At 38.3% G+C, this 18,608-nt stretch overlaps 1 protein-coding gene across 3 annotated transcripts in view; it reads left to right on the plus strand.

Moving 5' to 3' along the window:
- Positions 1–18,608, plus strand: part of NCK2 (NCK adaptor protein 2) — an 87,557-nt gene that overhangs the window by 28,964 nt on the left and 39,985 nt on the right. For 2 of the 3 annotated variants that reach the window (XM_061377807.1, XM_061377808.1), the window contains exon 2: positions 3,507–3,578. The gene's annotated coding sequence lies outside the window, so the exon portion shown is untranslated. The remainder of the gene's footprint in view (positions 1–3,506; positions 3,579–18,608) is intronic. The other variant, XM_061377806.1, reaches the window with a different exon arrangement.

Genomic DNA, 18,608 nt, shown 5'->3' on the forward strand with positions numbered 1-18,608 from the left:
GTACTTTTTGCTGTGGAACTTATATAGTCCTTGTGTTCTGAAGACTTTGGTATAGAAACCAAAGGAGAACGACTGAGGTTGCTGTTCAAATGTAGTTTTGTCTTTCTACCTTGTATGTTTGTAATCACATGTTCATCCAGTTCATATATTCTGCTATTCCTGTTCCTTGTGGTTGTCTTCTGTTCTTCTGCTCTGGGCCTCACAGGAATCATAAGATATGGAGGCAGTCGCATATGGTAAGGAATGGTGGCATTTTATATGCAGCAGGGCTGACACTACTGCAATAGTGTTGATGTTAGGATTGGGATATGATAACTAGATGTCACACCAGGTAGTATAGAAGTAATGGGAACTCGTAATACCACAAGGCATGACTGCCCAGTTCTCACCTGTTTGCCTTGCTGCATTTCAAAGAAATTGTCGATTTAATTTGAAGGTTGATGGAAATTTTTTCCTATTCTAAGTTTAAGTATTCATTCCCCAGTCTGGCCTTGCTATAAAATACAGCTTTTAGAGTCCCGGCTGGTAGGATGCAGCAGCAGAACCAGAAAACCCCGTCTACGATACAAACCTCCTATGTAGGGGCAGATAGTCTCATACCCTAACCACTGTTTCCATTGACTGCCCTTCAAGAAGAAAGATCTCAAACTTCTGTAACTGAAAGGTTGTTTCACAGAACATATTTAAAGTATAAGTGAATTATTTGCTGTCCAGGTTTCCATCGTGAGTTTGAGTCACTCTGCAACTCCATTGCAGGCAAAGCTTTGGGCTGTGGGGGTGTGGATGGAAATTGGTTACGCTTCTGGGGAAGTGAGACTCTGTGACTCCTAGCAGAAAACTTCCTCTGGCTCTTCCATAGCAAAGTGAAGATTTTTAGCAAGAGAAAAATAGAAGGTCACAGTACAGTGGAATTGAGCCCAGAGAGGACAGAGGCTGGTCTGAATCTTGTGCTTATGTGTGTGTTAGATTATCAGTGTTTTATTTGAAGTATTGGTAGGAATGAGGCTTTCTTGTGCATCTTCTTCCTTTGGCTCTTTGCCCTATCACCATTAACATCCTGAGCTACTTTTAATGTACATTAATTGAGCTGTGAAAATAAAACCATTCTTGTAGAGAAGGAAGTTAGCATTGTTATATTGAGATAAACACATGACTCATTCTTTTCTTATGTGTTTAGATAGAATTTGGACTCTTATTTTCCTCAACTGTACTACTTCCCCAGTTGACTTAATAAATACCTGAAAAAACTACCTTTGTATTTGTGATTAACAGTCCTGTTTTTCATCTCACTTTCAAATGCAAGTTCTAAATGTAAATGTGCATTTCTGAAGGTGGAAGCAGTAATTGAGAGAGGTGTTGGCTTTTCCTTTAAGAAACATCCTTAAGAAAAATCTTAAACAACATTGAAGCTTGGTGCAGTATTCAGTGGTGGATGGTAATGGGTGGTAGATGACTTGTGAGGTAAGAAAGGGAAGAAACTACCTCAGATGATCTTGTAACAAAAAATGAAGTTACTTTTGTTTTCTCACTTTTCCCCCTTAATATTAAAAATGTTCTTGCATTACTGACAGGGGAAAAGCATGTACTACAAAACACTCAGCTGGTAGGGAAATAGATCTGTCATGCCTCAGGCTTTTAATGTTGCTTCATTTATTGAAGCATCTTTCCCATTTACTTGATATTTGTTCTATAATTTCAAATACAGTTTTCAGCAAGAGCACTGTTAAGGTATGTAACTGGGTAGGAAAACTGATGTAGCCAAGTGTGGTTGCTTACAGTCTGTGTCTGCAGAAAGCTGAAAAGCTGGGTTGGGTAGTGGGGCAGAAGGTGCTCCAGCAGAATCCCTGTCAAAGGAGAAGGGGGTAGGTGACCCTTCAGTCCTGTCTGTTCTCTGCTGTCACAGGCATATTCCTCATCCATCTGAGCTGGATCAGGAGGCTTTTCTGTTTGGAAAAGAGCCTTATAATTTGCTATCTTCCATTTTTGGTTGGATTGGGCTATTTTTTGTATGTTTTTCAGGAGGGCTAACAATGCTGTAGCTTCCCTTGCAGCTGGGGAGCTGAGGGTTAGACACTCTTGTGCTTTACCCCTTAACAATATGTTTATGCTTATGTATTTGTCAAACTATAGTTTTAGGAGTTCTGTTACTCCACTTATTAATGGGTGGAAGTCTAAAGCTCACCTTTGAACATCTTTGTGAGGCATTTATAATACTTTTGTCAGTACTTTCCCCCCACTCCTTCGTTATGGTTTGAGTCGGAAGAGACCTTAAGATCATCTAGTTCCAACTCCTTGCCGTGGGCAGGGACACCTTCCACTAGGCCAGGTTGCTCAAAGCCCTGTCCAACCTGGCCTTGAACACTGACAGGGATGGGGCAGCCACAGATTCCTTGGGCAACCTGTTCAGTGCTTCACCATGCTCACAGTAAAGAATTTCTTCCTTATATCTAATTTGAACTTTCCCTGTTCAAGTTTGAACTTGTTAACCCCTTGTCCTACCACTACAGTCTGTGATGAAGTCCTTCTCCAGAATCCTTGTAGACTCCCTTCAGATAATGCATGAGATCACTAAGTGAATTTCTCTTTTTAATTGAATTTCTTCATAGGATGCTTTTGTAGAGTGGCAGCTGGTTGAAGTCTCTTCAGAGAAGACTTTGAACAGAAACATTTCTGCACGAGTGGCCTCAGGTTGAGTAGGCATTGTAATATATTGTTCTTACTAGCTAGGGGCTGCAGCACAGAAAGATGCTCAGAATTTTTCCTTCTTTTTGCATTGGATCTTAATGGATTTACTGTCTGAATTTGTCAGACATCCTGTCGAGTTAGAAGTGTCATTAAAAACCAGAAACACATACATAAATACTTTGAAGTTTCTTCTGAAAGATTACTTTTGTGGCTAAAAATACTTAACAGAGTTCTCTGGCCTTATGACAGGCTTCACCACTTCTGTCAGAGCTCACTCATGTTGGGTCAGTATCTCTTGTGCCAGACAACCCCAAACCACACACAGTAGTAATCTAGCAGGATTACACATCTGAATGTGTGTGAGTGCCTCACGGTTGGAAAGAGTCATGTCCCACAAAGCTGCTGGCTATGCTTTTGCTGATGTACCTCAGTTTTCTATGTGTAATGGTGTTTCCATTTTCTTAGGAAGTATGGACAAGTTAAACTGACTAATGTAAACTAAAGGCAAGGGTAAATAATGGTGTTTTAAAAAATATAATATTTCTAAAACTGGGCTGAATTCTTAGTTCCATTTCTTGACTGTGATGCCTCAGTTTGTAGTAGCTTTTTTTTTCCCCTGGTTTGAATTGACTGTGGTTAAATTGACCTTGTATTCATTGAGAAAAGTTAAATTGAAGATGGATTCTATTTATGCTAAACAGGTGGGTCAAGTTAGAGCCATTCTGCCTCCTTTTAGGAGATTCTGCTAGTATTAAGTTACCTAGCTAAAGGTCTTCCAAGTTTAGTGCTGAATCTAAAATACGTGTTGTTTGTTGTTTCAGATAGTGGTGTACGTAGCTTTGCTGAAGAGTCCTGCCTTTCACTGCCTGGATCCTTTTAACAACGTGCCAAAGGTGAGTGGCTCAAGTTCAGTGGTTATTTTTGTAACTAAAGGTACCAAGTGAACTGGATGTATTGCTTGGGTTTTGCTTTTATGTAGCATAGTATCTGTGATTTATTTTTTTAACTGCTGGATGGATGATTAAATAGCAAGTCTTTTTCTTTCAGTGATCTTAGACAAATCAGTATTAACTCTTACTTTCAAAAAAAGGCAAGAAAAAAAGATAGGCTCAGACTATTAATTAAGTGCTGGATATTGCTACCATTTCTTTTTGGCTCCTGTCTCCTGTTACCTACTGCTTTGACTTGAGATGCTTTTCCCTGAAGGCATTGTAGGAAGGACATTGTGGTGTGGGAGGTATGGAGGAGTAGCAGCCGTCCATAGCCTATGGTGGAGCAAGCTTAATATTATTCTTTGATTGAATTCTGAGAACTAAGTAATAGCTTATAAAGTATTGAGAAGAATGAAGTCTTGTGGGTTTTCTGTGGGAGTGTAACAGAATTGCATTCAGTACATCAAGAGTATCTTCCTGGACCGTCTCTGAAGACCTGAAGTAACCTAATGAAGTTGATGTTTTCCCTAGGCTTTATTTTGTGGTAGAGACTGGCTACCTTTCTGTTAATTTGTATACCCTATTGCCTGTTTTCTAGTAACTGTAGTTGATCTCTGTGGCTTAGAAGAGATTTATTAAGAGAAACTTTTAATAAAATGAAAGCTCATTACAAGTGTACCAAAAAATAAACACAAAAAGACTGAACACAGAGTGAACTTTCAGCACTCTGAGGCTGCAGCATGGAGCAGAAAACTGGGAGTCTTAGTTTCATTCATTACTTTACCAGGTGGATTTATTATTTCTTACTCAAATTCTCTGTTTATAAAATAAAGGTAATGTTACCTTCTTCAAAAGGAAGTTATGCAGGCTAATTATTGGCATTTTTTGAGCCTTCACATGGGAAGCAGTGTATGAGCTCCTCATGTGCCTTGATATTTGTTGTGAGTTCTATTAAATACTTGTTCAATGAAGTGTTATCAGATGTTGAAATTAGACTTAATTTGTTTAATAAAGTGCAGGTGAGCCAGTTAGAATTAAAAATGTGATCCAGTCTTAAATAAAGCATCTACATGTGTTGTTGCAAATGATTCTGTTTCCTTCAAACTGGAAAGGAAATTCTGAAGTACTAGGATAAAAACTGAGATGCTACAGACAGCTTTTGCACTGCGTTTTCAAATTATCTGTTATATATCTTTAAATGAAATGAATAAATTTATAACCCTGGCCTTTCCAACAGATCAGCATCTAGCTTTGAACATCTTGTATTTGTGCTTGATGAGTAATAGTGAGAAATCTTTTTGTAATAATTTTCTGAAATAGAAACTCCATTAAGTGTTCTTTGTATTTTTTCTGTGTTGTGTAGGTAGCGAAATTAAAATATTCTTGCAAAGGCTGTTAATGTAAAAGCAAAATAAACATGTAACCCTAAAGCAAATGATTCATCAGACTGTAGACTTAACTATAGTAAAATTATTCTAATTTTTCTACAAGAAATTTCTACTCAAGATTAAGTTTGTATCTTACTATGGCCCACATTTTGTGTATGTACTATAAAATTATTTGGAGTTTTACCTTTGGAATCTCATGTCCTTTTTTATAATAGTTTTTAGTTAAATATTCAGTGAAAATAATAAAAAATAAATCCACTGCTTTGTTTGGAATCTGGATTCTGAGTTTAGAGTAATCTTTAAGTGCTGAGCTTATTTCTGTGATATTTGGCTTATGAAGTAATTTTTTCTTCTACCCTTTAAAACAAGGAGGAGGGAGGGAAAGCAAACATGCCTGAACTGTATTGACAGCAGATGAAGGTTTTATATACTTTCCCAAAAGGCAGTAAATTGATAATAGCTCACTGAAAGGAAGAAGCAGAAGAACTGTTTGGACATCTCAGCTGGCAGGAAGTGTAGGGGTATCTCTTTCGCTTCCTGTTCTTTAAAAGATGGGTACCCAGTATATTTGCTGTGTCCAATAAGACAACACTTAATTTGAGTAACAAAATTAAATCTTAGTTTTGTATTAATATTTATGTCTATTTCCATTATTTATGTGCGTATTTCTGATGGACTGTATTTAGGTTGGTAAAGATGTAATTCTTCAAAACATGGAATATTCTAATGCTTTTCCCACAAGGAAGCAACTGACTAGGTGTAGGTTCAGTAACGCATGAGGCAGAATATAGTAAACCTTTTGCCCTTTGAAAGGGAAATGAGATCAGAGAGTAAATTTTCACAAATTGCACTAAAAATGTTCTTAAGCTTCACTGAACTGTGGACAATAATGTGCCCTTACATGATTTTTCGAGTATGTGGGTGTCAAGATCTTCCAGTTCATCCTTAATCTGTCTGCGTAAGCTGTCTTTTTTCCAGTTGTTTGTTTTTGTTTCTTTCTCTGGAAGAGGACTACATGGAAAGCATACTTAAAAATGCAAAAAATCTGTCATTTCTGCAATTAAATTAGGATGAAGTTATAGATGAAGTCTAAGGTTCTGGCAGTTTATTGCGCTCATTCAGTTGTTGCAAATCTGAAATTATCCAAAAAGTATTTAATCTATTTTAGAAGTCATACTGTATGTAGTGGGGTTCTGTGCTTTTAAACTTGTTCCTCATTTACTTACAGTTTTGAATAAAAAAATAAGTTGCATCTTGTTTTTTCACAATAGAATACTTTGAAAAGTGATTCCAACATTAACATGTGCCTTAAGTGGTTAAGATAAAAATCTTCTGGGAAATGTTCTTTAATAGGATAGTTTTTTGAAACTTCATGCACCTATATGGAAGGTACTGTTTGGTTCTTCAGGGATACCTCTGTTCACAGGAGTGAGATCGTTTGATAAGACCAGAAGCAAACAGGTACAAGCAAAGTTATCAGTGACTTAATACTGAGCAGATTTGCCAAACTGCGATCAGATGTCTGTAGCTACAGTACCACAACATTTGGTGGAAAGCCTAACCTGTAAAGGCACTCAAAATAACTGTGACACAAATAGGCTCCTGACACTGTGAAGCTGGGGACCTGCTCACAGCTTCTGAAAGACTAATCTTCCTCCTTGTTTAAAGCGGAAAAAGCAATACAAACATTTCAGCTTGATGGAACTCTATGTGAAGCTGCATGGAAATATTTCTTGGTGGATTTCTGTGGATCAGAATGTTATACCTATAAGCAATACCTATTCTTAGTGTTTCGTATGAGTTAGTTATGTCAGAAATTTTGATTCTGACAGTAACTAAGAATGAAAGGTATGTACTGAGTGGGTGTCTGGATTCCTTTCCCTTAAAAGTTTCTTGTAATTACATCAGTTATCCCAGGTGCCTGAAGAGTTGATTTTAAGCCTTTAAATGCAACTTTAGCATTACTTAAACATAGTTGCAGACATCTAGTATAGTAAATGAATTTGTAGGCTACTGCCTATTATGTTATACTGGTGGTATAATACTTTCTAACCTGTAATTGTGGACAGTAGAGAAGAATACTTTCATCCCACTCTCAGACCCTATTACCAGATATACTTCCCAAATTAATTTATTTTCCATGAATTATGTACTTTTCTTTATTTTTTGGATTTTTTTTACATTTTTTCTTTTTCTGTTTATAGTAATTGTAGTTGTTTCCTGCAAATACAGGCATGCTTTTACTTACTAATAATGTCAAATTAGATTCTTAATAATCACTTGTCTGTTTTTTTTGTCCAACTTTGATGGCTTCAGATGCAACTCAGGTTTGTAGATCTCAACAGTAGCTTTTACGATCCACAAATGGCCTTTTCAGTATGCTTTAACTGCAGTCCATATGGATTCCTCATAGGAGAATGCTGTACAGCTTTCATCAATACATGAAAATTCAGTTCAAAAAACTAAAACTATGACTGCATTTTTCCTGGTGGAAGTAGTTTTGTGGTTTGATAGCCAGTATGGACTTTGGCTGTTGCCTTATCCAGTGTGTCAATTTTTCTGAGCCAAAAAAAGCTTTGCCTGCTGGAAAGAATGCATGAATATAACATATGAGCTTAGCTATATATGTAAAGTAGATATATAGGAGTAAGCTAAGGTTAAGTGTGTGCCCGAGTATATTTGTGAACTGAGTACAGTACTCAATACAGCGAGTACTGAATACAGCAACCAACCTTGGTGTCTTAACCAGCAGTTAAAGGAATGGCACTGGCAGAACAGGTTATTGAGCCCTTATTCCTGTGGTTTCTAAATAAATATATCCCTGTCTTACGCCAGTTTCAGTTAGAAGATTTAAATGTGCACTGCACTTTTGAGAGACAACTTAGAATATGATCTCAAAGAATTCTTAAGCAGTTAAGCTACATTGCAGGGATTCTGAAAGCATTCATGCCTTAGGTGAGTGTTGTACATAGAGGCATAGGTCAGGGAAAGTCAGCTTGAGGCTTTTGGGATGTGGGGAGTGGGAGGAGTCCTTGTGCCAGGCCTGTGTAGTGTGATAGGGATTGGCATGGGATGGGAGTCAGTGATCCCAAACCCTCCTGAAGGAGGAAGCAGATTAGCAGCTGAGGCCACTGAGGTCACCAGTTATTCCAAATTCTAACTGCCCTATGAAGGAGCTGTTGTTATCTCCTGATTGCAAATACCTCCTGGGGATCTCCTCCCCTCAGGTTTCTGTTCTGTAGCTCTTTAGGGGTGACTGGTTGAGCTGTTGCTTTGCAGAGCAGGCACGCCGCCAGTGTTGGTGTAGGTCACTTATAAAATCAGTTGAAGGCTTGTTCGTCCATTTGATAATGGCTGGAAGGCAGTTCTCCTGGTGTGGAGGCTTTGAGGGAACTTTAAATGATTAATTTTTCATGTTAGAATTGGTGTGTAGTAGAAATAGAGCTAAAACTGTAATGTGTATTTTCAGTAGTGCTCTCAATATATTCCATATAACATCATGTTTAAATGGTACATATTCAAAAGTGTTATCATATTAAAAACAGTTCTGCTTGCTGAAATACTGTGTTTTTAATGAGTAGGGAGAGATTGTATGCTTGGTTCATGTTGGTTTGTATCTGGCACATGGTTCTGTGTGTTACCCAGGGGCACTCGGGATAACTGCTGAAATCAGTGAATTTCACAGAACAAAAAATATTTAAAGGTTAGTGTGGTATATTTACTGTGGAATTCTGTTTCTAATAACTCGGTTAATTAATCTTGGATTACAGTTACTGCTTGCACTGTAGTAACAAAGCTTGAATTGTACTAAGCAGAGAGGACTGAGAAAATGAGCTTGTACTTGTGTTTATTTTTTAAGCTAGTAGGAACACAAAACACAGAATACAAATACAAACACAAATCTTTTATAGTCTTTCTTTCCCTGATTTTAAGAGTCTCATTATAAGACATGGCAGAATCCTAGGTTTAATGCCTATTTTCCTTTGTGCTCTCTCTTCACACCCTTTTGTTTCAGGGATCTCCTGCAGCTCTCATTTTACCCCTCCTAATTTTGGAGGCTGTTGTCTGTGTCAGCTGCTCTGAGTTGTTCCCCATAATAGAGCCTCTGTGCAGCTCATTTTCTACCTGCTCTGTCACCCTCTTTCCCCCCCTCCTTTCTTTTAAATGATCCTACTCCTGCTTTTTTATTCACCAGCTGTATGCATAATCCTTCTAGCAGATCTCCTGCTACAGTCATTGCTACTCACACTGGGTTGTTTTCCTAACTAGTTTGAGTCCTTGCATTTCTTTCTATTGTGTTTTTTTCTTGTGACCTCTTGTCCTATCTCTTCCTACTAACCTTCAAAATTTACCTGTAGCCCAGTTTTTTAATGTGAAACACAAACATCTGAACAGCTTTGTTCCTATATGTTCTTGTGTGCATGAGAGGTAAATTAAATAGCTGCCTCTCATGCGTGCAGGCTATGGCGGGTCACGTTAGAGAGTTCCTTTCCCTGAAGCAGCAGGTAGTTGGGGGATCCAGATTTTCCCAAGAGTTACTGATTTTGAATTCTCCATCTTGAACCAAAATCAGTAACTCTTTGTCGCTTAGCACATTCCCTGATAAGCTGAGTTGTCTCATACCATTAGTTCTCAAGTTATCATGTACCAGCCCCAAAAATGCTGTTGAATGAGGGTTAGACCTCTTTATATTTGATCTCTGAGTTTGTTTTTCAAGATTAAACAGTCAGAGTATTAGTTTTTCTTTCTTATTTCTCCCTGAAGATCATGGAATGGTATTTTCTGCTGGTCCTGGATTTGTATAGGAACTGTAAAGGTCTTTTCCATTATTCCTAGAGTGGTGGTTTATGATGATGGAGATGAGGGTGCTTGGTAAGCTAAAGCATTTTACCTCAGAAGAAGAAGGTGTGAAATCCTTGGGTTAACTTAAATGTTTTGACTAGAATTACAAGTCTTCTCTATGTGTGTATATATGTATGTTTATAAAACTGGTTTTGAACCTGGTTCATAAGCAAGATTCTGACAGTTGTGTGCCTTAGAAACAGAATTTACTGCCAAAGGGGTAATGGAAACTTGCATTCTCAGCTGCTGGTTTTGTGCTTCAGGCACTCTTCAGATGCATGGCTGCTATAACATACTTTCTGACTGCAGTAAGTTACTGAAACTTCAGGAATCTTGACTTGTGAGCTGAAAGCCTTTTCCCCTGTAGCTAGTCACACATCATCATGTGGCCAAAATTGGTGTGGCCCATATGTGTGCTGGGCTTATCTCCAGTTGTGTGAGGAGCGGCTGCTGCTGCATATTCTTCAGGAAAAAAGTTGTCTGTAAAGGGATCAGTAGGTGGTTGTGACATGCTCTATGGCTGTGGTTTAGGAGAAGGGGAGAAAAATGGCAGCAGAAAGCAGGCCCCTGATCAGACTAAGGAGTCTGGCCTGCAAGTGGTAGCATCTCCACAACCTGAGTCAGCCCCCTGATTGATTCTGCAGAATCCTTAAAAATGTGATGAACAAAACCCGAAGGCAGCATTTGATGCAGTGACACAGTGCTGCTTACCTTCATGGAACTAAAGCATGGTTTCAGGGTTGAATTTTTGAACCTTGAACGTATTGTATGCTAGAGGAGCAGAAACAAGGCATCAGGCAGCGCTTCAGACCAAGATCTGTTCCTCAGAATTTACTTTTCAACAACAGGCATAAGAACAAGAACAAATAAAAATGCTTGGTATTAGTCATTAGAAGCATTTAGAGGTTCTGTGGTGCAGGAAAGGGAGAGAAGTCTCTGCTCTAAGTTTTGCCTGAAGTCCCAGGGGGGGAGAGGGAATGCATATATTTTTCCCCCATCTCCCTACTTGTTCTGTTCCCCACAGTAAGGTAATTTGCAAAATTTTATATGCTTGCTTCTACTTTTGAATGAGTCAAGGGATTGTAACATGCCACTCCTTTCATATACTGCTCCACAGCTCCCAATATTTATGTATGAATTTTCCTTAAGAAACCTTTTTCATTGTTCCCTAGGTTTGCATAACACTATTGGCTTCTCTTAGTAATGTCTGATTTAGATAATGAAGGAGTTGACTACTGTTGCTGTAATATTACTTATAACAAAGTCGTGGCATGTTGCTCTTGAATTTTTACTGCAAGTAATACTAAGGTACTATAGGAAGCTGTCAAGTACTAAATATTTTGTGTGGCTGCCAGCTAAACTCATGTATGAAACAGTGATGGCACAGTCACTCTTACTGATACCCAGTAGCGATGGAAATTGAAAAATCTGCATTAATCTCGAGGGAATGAGAACTCTGTGGCTGAACTTCCAAATTTCAGACCTGTGGTTTTGAACCTGGTTTTCCTTTCTTTAATCTTGGTTCTACTGCAGATATTAATACCCGCAGTGTCTTCCCATGCTTGAAAATTACTTGGCTACAATTATTTGCCTTCCACATTTGTTGATGCATTTTATTGTTATCTAGTGGGAGTAGGGAAGAAAATGTGTCCATGAGCACGTGAGGTTAGAGCATCTCATTGGTGTAAGAGCACATAACATTTCTGCATGAAAGGGAATGTGATACAGCAGCCAAAGCCAAAGTTTAATTTTGAACCAATATGTTTACTGGGGGGGGGGGGGGGATTTTATTCAGAAAAGTGCCTTGTGAAGAAATTCCTGGCAGAAGATAAAACTGTAGGAGATTTAGAGGAGTTTGGAAGGATTCAGTTTTGTTCAAGCACGAGAGCTGAGAGTAGAAATAAAGGAGGATGAGGCTGGTATTGCCAGGCAACATTGGTTTCTATTGAATGTGTTTTTTGCTCATAGAGGTGTAGACTCTTCTAATTGATTATTCTTGGGTTTGGGTAACTGTTTCTACAGAAAAAATCAGATATTCCTAGTCTTTATCTGCTAAAAGTTTACTTTCAACAGTTTGGGGTGGTTTTTTTAGCACTAGTTCTGGGGCAGTGAAAAATCATGTCAGGGTAATACTAGTGGAACAACTTTTCAGACTGCCTAAGTAGTCTTAGAGCAGCCAACACCTGAACTGAAAGGTAAGAGTTCAGAGTAAAGAGTATCCTAATGTGCCACAGCAGCCTGCTTTCTCTAGAGCATGTCTGGCAGAAGGGTTTCAGTAAGTCCCCTTCACTCTTTCACCCTTCAGTGAATGGTAATTTTCTCTTGGATTTGTCCCCTTCTCTTTCATCTGAGGAATTAACAATGGATTGCTGCTATAATTGTGTGGCAGAGTACTCACAAACACTACTTTTTTGGAAGAGGATGTCTTTTAAACTGGAGGAAGATATGTAAGAAATAATTTGAATGAAATAAGTGAACACTGCCAACATTCCATACCAAAAATAGTCTTGACTTCAAAGCATTTATAAGAGCTATGGGACAGGTAATTTTGAAACCAGTTTTATTTGGAAAAGTGGAGGATTAAAGAGTTTCCTCTGCACTTGTGTTTTGGGAGTGCTAAGAGAGGATTCCTGACTTGACTCTGAAGAGCTGTTAGATGGAAGGAGAACTGCTAACTTTAGGGGGAGACTGGGATGCCCATTTCTTGTCTGGGCTGGTACTTTCCCAGTTGTATAGCATTAGCAAAGTAGTCAGTCTGACAAGAGACTGACTGACTTGAATCTGACTTGAAGCTGCAGCAGTCACTCTACATCTGATAAAGGATCTTCATTTAAATAGAGTTTTCTTTTGGTACTTGTCCTAACAGGAAATTAAAAGGATAGCTTTCTGAGTAACTATCTCATCGCCCAATTTTCTTCAGAAAGATGTACAGATTTATATAGGAATAAATTTAATGGAATTAGCTGTTTCTAAATGAAATCTAACACTATCTTTCAAGCTGCCTCTTCAGTTATGTCCATAAGCACAGAGTCAAGAATGGTATCTTGCATCTGGCGATTATTTTTACCTGTGTTATTCAAAGACTGTACTTTTAGAAAGTGGCTCTTTGCCTAGATATGAGAAATAAGCATTCAGCAACCCCAAATTGAGGTAAAAATCTGTGGAACTTTGAGAGTTAAATTGAGAAGTATCTCAGTATTTTGTTGTTGTTTCTGCATTCACCTCTTTGTATTGGATCCAAACTCTGGTCCAGATGACCCATAAAAAAAATCCAGAAGTCTTACGAATTTACTCAGTACTTGGAATGACAGTAAACTGGAAAGTTCACGGGAGCAGAGTCTGAGCAGGACACTTATGTTAGTGCTCTTTGAGCTAGAAAGTTGAAAATTGTTTTAATATATGTATTTTTCACATTTTCCTGCTGTCATGAGGTGGATTGAATTGGCTTTTTTGTAGAGCAATTGATAAATTGCTTAAGACTATAAAGTGAACATTGTCTAGAAATAGACAATGTACTCTTTTTTATTTTTTTTTTCTTAAACAGCGTTGGTTGGGAATAAACGCGTTTTTGAACTGAACAAACATCTTTTCCTCTTTCTAGTTAAAAAGCGAATATATGATTTTTCTATTGGGGAACAGAAGGTCAGCAGTTCAATTTTATTTTCAGCATTTTATAGACAGTTTAAAGTGAAATCCCTTGAAAAGTAGGTAGCAGTGTTTCAAGGGATTAGCAGCAAAATGTAGCAATCCACAGTGATTCTGAGCTTTGTCCTTCTGCACAAGATCAAGGTTAAACTCCTTACGTCTGAGGACTGTTCTTTGTTTATACAGTACATAAATGTGCTAATACTTCCAGTGAACTATAATTCCTGTAGACCATTGAATGTTTGACATAGGGGTAAAGAAGCAGCAGTGGAAGCAAATCATTGCAACCTGGGATTTTTGGCATCTTGAAAGAAATTCAAGGATGTCTACTTTATAAAATTTCATTATGTCCACTAGATCCAGAGTGTCTCGTTGTTTTAACTTCAAGGCAAGAATGGAGATTTATCAGTAATTGAGGATGGTAGTGCATGAAGTGTGGTGCACTTAATTTATTCTTCTTGTTTCACCAATCTGTCATATAGATAATACTACCTAAATGTTCTCTCAGTAAAGGGTCTGTTTTTAGTTCTGTGATCTTAAGTGCTTGGCTCCCTCCTACCCACTTTTAGTAAGGGACTGTCGAGAGGTTGGTAGGTGTAAAATGATTTGTAATTTCATCTTGTGTAGACACGTATGTTATATTCTTCCTGGACTTTTCACTCTCTTCTATCTCGGTTTTGTTTGTTTGTTTTCATGTATTTCTAAATGTATAGGTAAGCTATCAGCTGGGAGGAATGGAGAGAGAACAGTCCAGACCAACACTGGCTAATATTAAGCTTATCTGTCTCTCTGACTTAGTTTAAACACCCATAAACCACTGTGGAGATGTGGCCATTAATCATTGGTGCTGTTTTAGAGGCGAGATGAGGTCGCTTCTCCCAAAAGTTTCCTTTAGTGCAGTTGAGCTATTTATTAACTGTGTGGCTTTCCTGAAACTCCTTTTAAAAGAATTCAGGAAAAGGTGAGCTGCTACTCCCTTCTGGCCCTCTCCCTCTATTTACCTAAATGTGAGGCAGCATTTGGGGTTGTGATGTATTTACTCTGCAGCCAAGAAATACAGGCTAAAAAAGCTGCTGCCTCCTTTATTTGTTTCATGCTGTTTGCAGCCAAAAGGTCTGAGGAAGTCCTCTCTACACAGACTGTGTTTTGCCGTTGTTCTCTAGAATGTGTGAAACCATTGCTCTTGATGGCAATGCCTTCAAAATAAAGCACAAAGTAGCTCTTTGCCCTAGTAGTGGAAAATGTTGCTGCAGATGTGGTCATCCACAGTAGTTGCATCTGCATAGGCTGCTGATGGAGACAGAGCAGTCACCACCAGCACCTGCCTGAGCCGTGCCTACTGATGGAGTTTGCAGCAACAGATGCAGGAAAGGGAGGCTGGAGACAGATGGCAGGAGCATTGTGGAGGCTAAAGGGTGGAGGGGAGGCTTTGTAGGAAGGGATGTTAGCTGACTATCTGCAGTCGGATGTTCCTTTATATTCAGATGTTATTCCCACTTTCCCCCCCCCTTCCCTTCTTTCAACAGACAGAAACGAGTGATGGTAATTTACTGATTTACACTTCTTATGTTTTCTGATAGGTATGTAATAAAAGGGTGTGAAAAGGTACAATTTTTTTTATAGTCTTCAAGATACAGAGAAATAACTTCTTGCCAAATTCATCTAACTACATAAATTTATGATTTAGCATTTTTATGCTTGGTCTGTGGAAGATTTCTTGTATTGTCCATTAACCTTTGTTCTGCTTTCTGAATGACATAAAAATACAAATAACTTAAAACACTCCTACCCCCCTCAAAGCAAAACCAAAAACAAACAAAAAAAAAACGTGTAAAGAAAAAAAATCCCAAACTGAAATATATTTGTTTGGGATTTTTTGTTGTTAGGGTTTTTTTAATTTATTTTTATCCCTTAAACCTCTCCTTAGCCAATTTCTTAATAGTCATCCCATGTTCATGGAAATACTTGAGCCAGGCTTTCATTATAAGCCCTTTGCCTTATGCAGTGGTGACCATACTCAGTTTCAGCTTATCTAAAGACTTACTAAGAGTATTTCCTCTGTACTATTGTTATCTATCTTTTAAGCATAAGTAAGTTATAATATTGCAGAACTTTAATACATGTTGTTATAATACCAGCTTGTTCTGGTAGAACACCAGCTTTTTGTCCTTTGAAATAGAATTTTAAATTTAAATCATCTGTCAGAGGCTAAAAATGAATAGTGCCTACTTTATAATAGGCGTGCTGTTCCAAAAGGGTGTAGAAATATTCTTTTCAAGTAAGACATCAAAAGAGTTTTAAAAACTTATTTTCTTGAAACAGCAGAGTGCTTATCACATAAGTAGGAAAGATAGTACTTAGCATTATGTGTTTTAAAGATGGTCACAGCAATTAAGCATTTGGAAATTCTGTGGCACAGCAGTATGACTAATGAAATTTTAAAAATACGGAATTGTGAAGGTTAGCTTGTGTGAAGGTCACAACATGAAACAGAGTGAGCATTGTATAAAATTAGGGTGGTATTGAATTAATGCAAGCTAACGGAATGCCAGAACTCAGATTTGTGGTCTTTTGGTTCTTCAGCAGCCTACCTTGTACAGCCCAGATGGCTTTTTTTTTTTCTGCTACTAGAGAGGTGGCAGACTAAAGTATCTACTGCTTTCTTAGAATCCCAGAATAATTTGGGTTGGGAGGGTCATCTAATTCCAACTGCCCTGCAATAAGCAGGGGCATCTTCAACTATATCAGATTTTTCAGCGCCCTGTCAAACCTGGCCTTGAATGTTTTAGGGTTATTCCATCCTCTTTGGTGACCTACTCCAGTGTTTCACCACCCTCATTGTAAGAAAATTTCTTCATTATATCTAGTCTGAATCTACTATCTTTTAGTTTAAAACCTTACCCATTGTGTTATTACAACAGGCCCTGATAAAAAGTTTGTCCCCATCTTTCTTATAAGCTCCCTTTTAGTACCGAAAAGGCTGCTATAAGGTCTTCCCAGAGCTTCCTTACAGTCCCAACTCTGTCTGCCTTTCTTCATAGGAGAGATGTTCCATGTTAACATTTTTGTGGCCCTGCTTTGGGTTTGCTCCTGTTGGAGCATGTCCAAAGGAAGACATGTCTTTCTTGTACTGAAGGCCCTAGAGCTGGATGCAGTACTCCAGGTGAGGTCTCACCAGAGTGAAGTAGATGGGGAGAATCACCTCCCTTGACCTGCTGGCCATGTTACTTTTGATGCAGCTCAGGGTATGGTTGGTTTCTAGGCTGTGAGCTTGTGTTGTTGGATCATGTCCAGCTTTTCATCCACCAGTATTCTGAAGTCCTTCTTAGCAGGGCTTTGCACCTGGTGGGCATCCCCTCTGATCTTGCCTGGTAGACACTAGTGCTATACCTTCCTACTGGAGCAGGGCTTGGAGAGTTGGAAAGGGCCTAGGCGTCAACTACAGCTGTCAGAGGTGGTCATTGCTAAGACTCTGGGATGCATGCAAAACACAGGTGGGTCTTGCCAAGGAGATGCAGGCTTTGTGATTAAAACTATTGCTTTTCCTTAAATGGCAAGTTTACATTTTAAAAGATTGTTTGAAGCAGTCCCTGCTTATTTCATTTGAGCAGACTGATTCGTGTGATAGGCTTCATGGAAACATGGGTTTTTTTTGCAAACATCCTCTTAGATGTTATTATATAAACATACAGAAAGTGAGATTTCTTTTTTGTTGAATGGTAAATTGCTGTACTGACTCCTTAGCAGGAACGGTGCATTTCTGGGTGTGTCTAATCTGTATTCTCCTTCATTTCTTTGTGTGTCTTTTAAAAAGACTTATAAGCCATTTGCAAGACAAAAGCAAGCTTAATTCTTATACTCTTTTTGAGCTATGCAGAAATTCGTTACCACTAAACTAGCCTTGAGGTTTCCGGTTTGCAGTTGTTCTGTAACGTAAGATGCAAAGTGTAACTGTAATTGCATTAGAGATTGAAATATCAGATATGTTGTGGGGCTGAGAGAAGTAAACATTGCTTAGAAGCTGTCAAGAGACATCCGGTTGAAGAAACAAAACCCCAGACCTCACAGTGTTGTGCCCTGAAACAATGGTGGGTGATAGAGATGGGAAGAGAGGGTTTGAGGTGTGCTGGGGCAGGCTGTTGAGTAGCATCAAGGTGAAGTTAGTACAGTTCTAAATTACTGGTTAGTTAAGACAGATCCTTCACTGTTTTGGAAGATGTGCAGCCTGTATCATCTAAAAAACCCTCGCTTGCAGTGCCCATAGAAGCGGGCTGTGGCAGGGCACACCTGCTGTGTGGCAGCTCGTCCTCCAATGTCATTAACCCGTTTGACTGTTAGGGCTGTGTTGCCTTCACAGTTTTGTCTGAAATTGCTGTGTGGGTTTTTTAAGGGAGGTTCTTTGTCTCTTCATTTTGCTTTAGGATTAGAGTTTGACTACTTGGAGGTGCTATCAAGGATCATCCAATTTATGCTTTCAAATTAGTGTCAAACCTGTAATGCTCTGGAACTTCTTCATTGCTCCAAATTTTCCTCAGAGTTGACTCTTAAAACTGTGATAGCTTTGTGGATGGTTCTGTTACCTTGGTGTACATTTGAAGATTTAAAATGCTTAATTTTTCTTATTATTTTTATGCTGTAATTAATGAGATAAGAAAATGGTTTTCATTGTAAAATAATCCCGTAGAGTGGAAATAGGTATTAAACACTTTCCTATATCATGTGCAGGGGAACTTAGTGTTCTAATTCTGTATTTATTGTATTGGTAATATTTAATTTATTCCAGACACAGTTTAATAACTTCTTATAGTTCTTAATGAGAGCTGAACTATTTCTTTTGATACCTTTTATTTGCATTTCCTGACTTGAGCATGGTGCTATGAGTTTTTCCTTTTCAAAGAAAGGACCAGGAGGGGAGACACAGAAAACCTCTAGAACTTTTTACTCACTTTTTTTAAACAGAGTATTATTTTAACGATATAAGATTTCCTACATAAATGCTAAATTGTGAGAGCAGGTTAGGAAATGTAATAAAGCACTCCTTCTTTGCAGTGTATTCATTTATTTACATCTTTGTTCACATTTATTCTTTATAGCTTCCATTCATTCGTTCTTTCAG

This window comes from Neopsephotus bourkii, unplaced genomic scaffold, assembly GCF_033783945.1.
Source record: "Neopsephotus bourkii isolate Nb327-2 ecotype Australia unplaced genomic scaffold, CSIRO-AGI_Nbou_v1 NB_1760, whole genome shotgun sequence".
Classification (NCBI taxonomy): Eukaryota; Metazoa; Chordata; class Aves; order Psittaciformes; family Psittacidae; genus Neopsephotus; species Neopsephotus bourkii.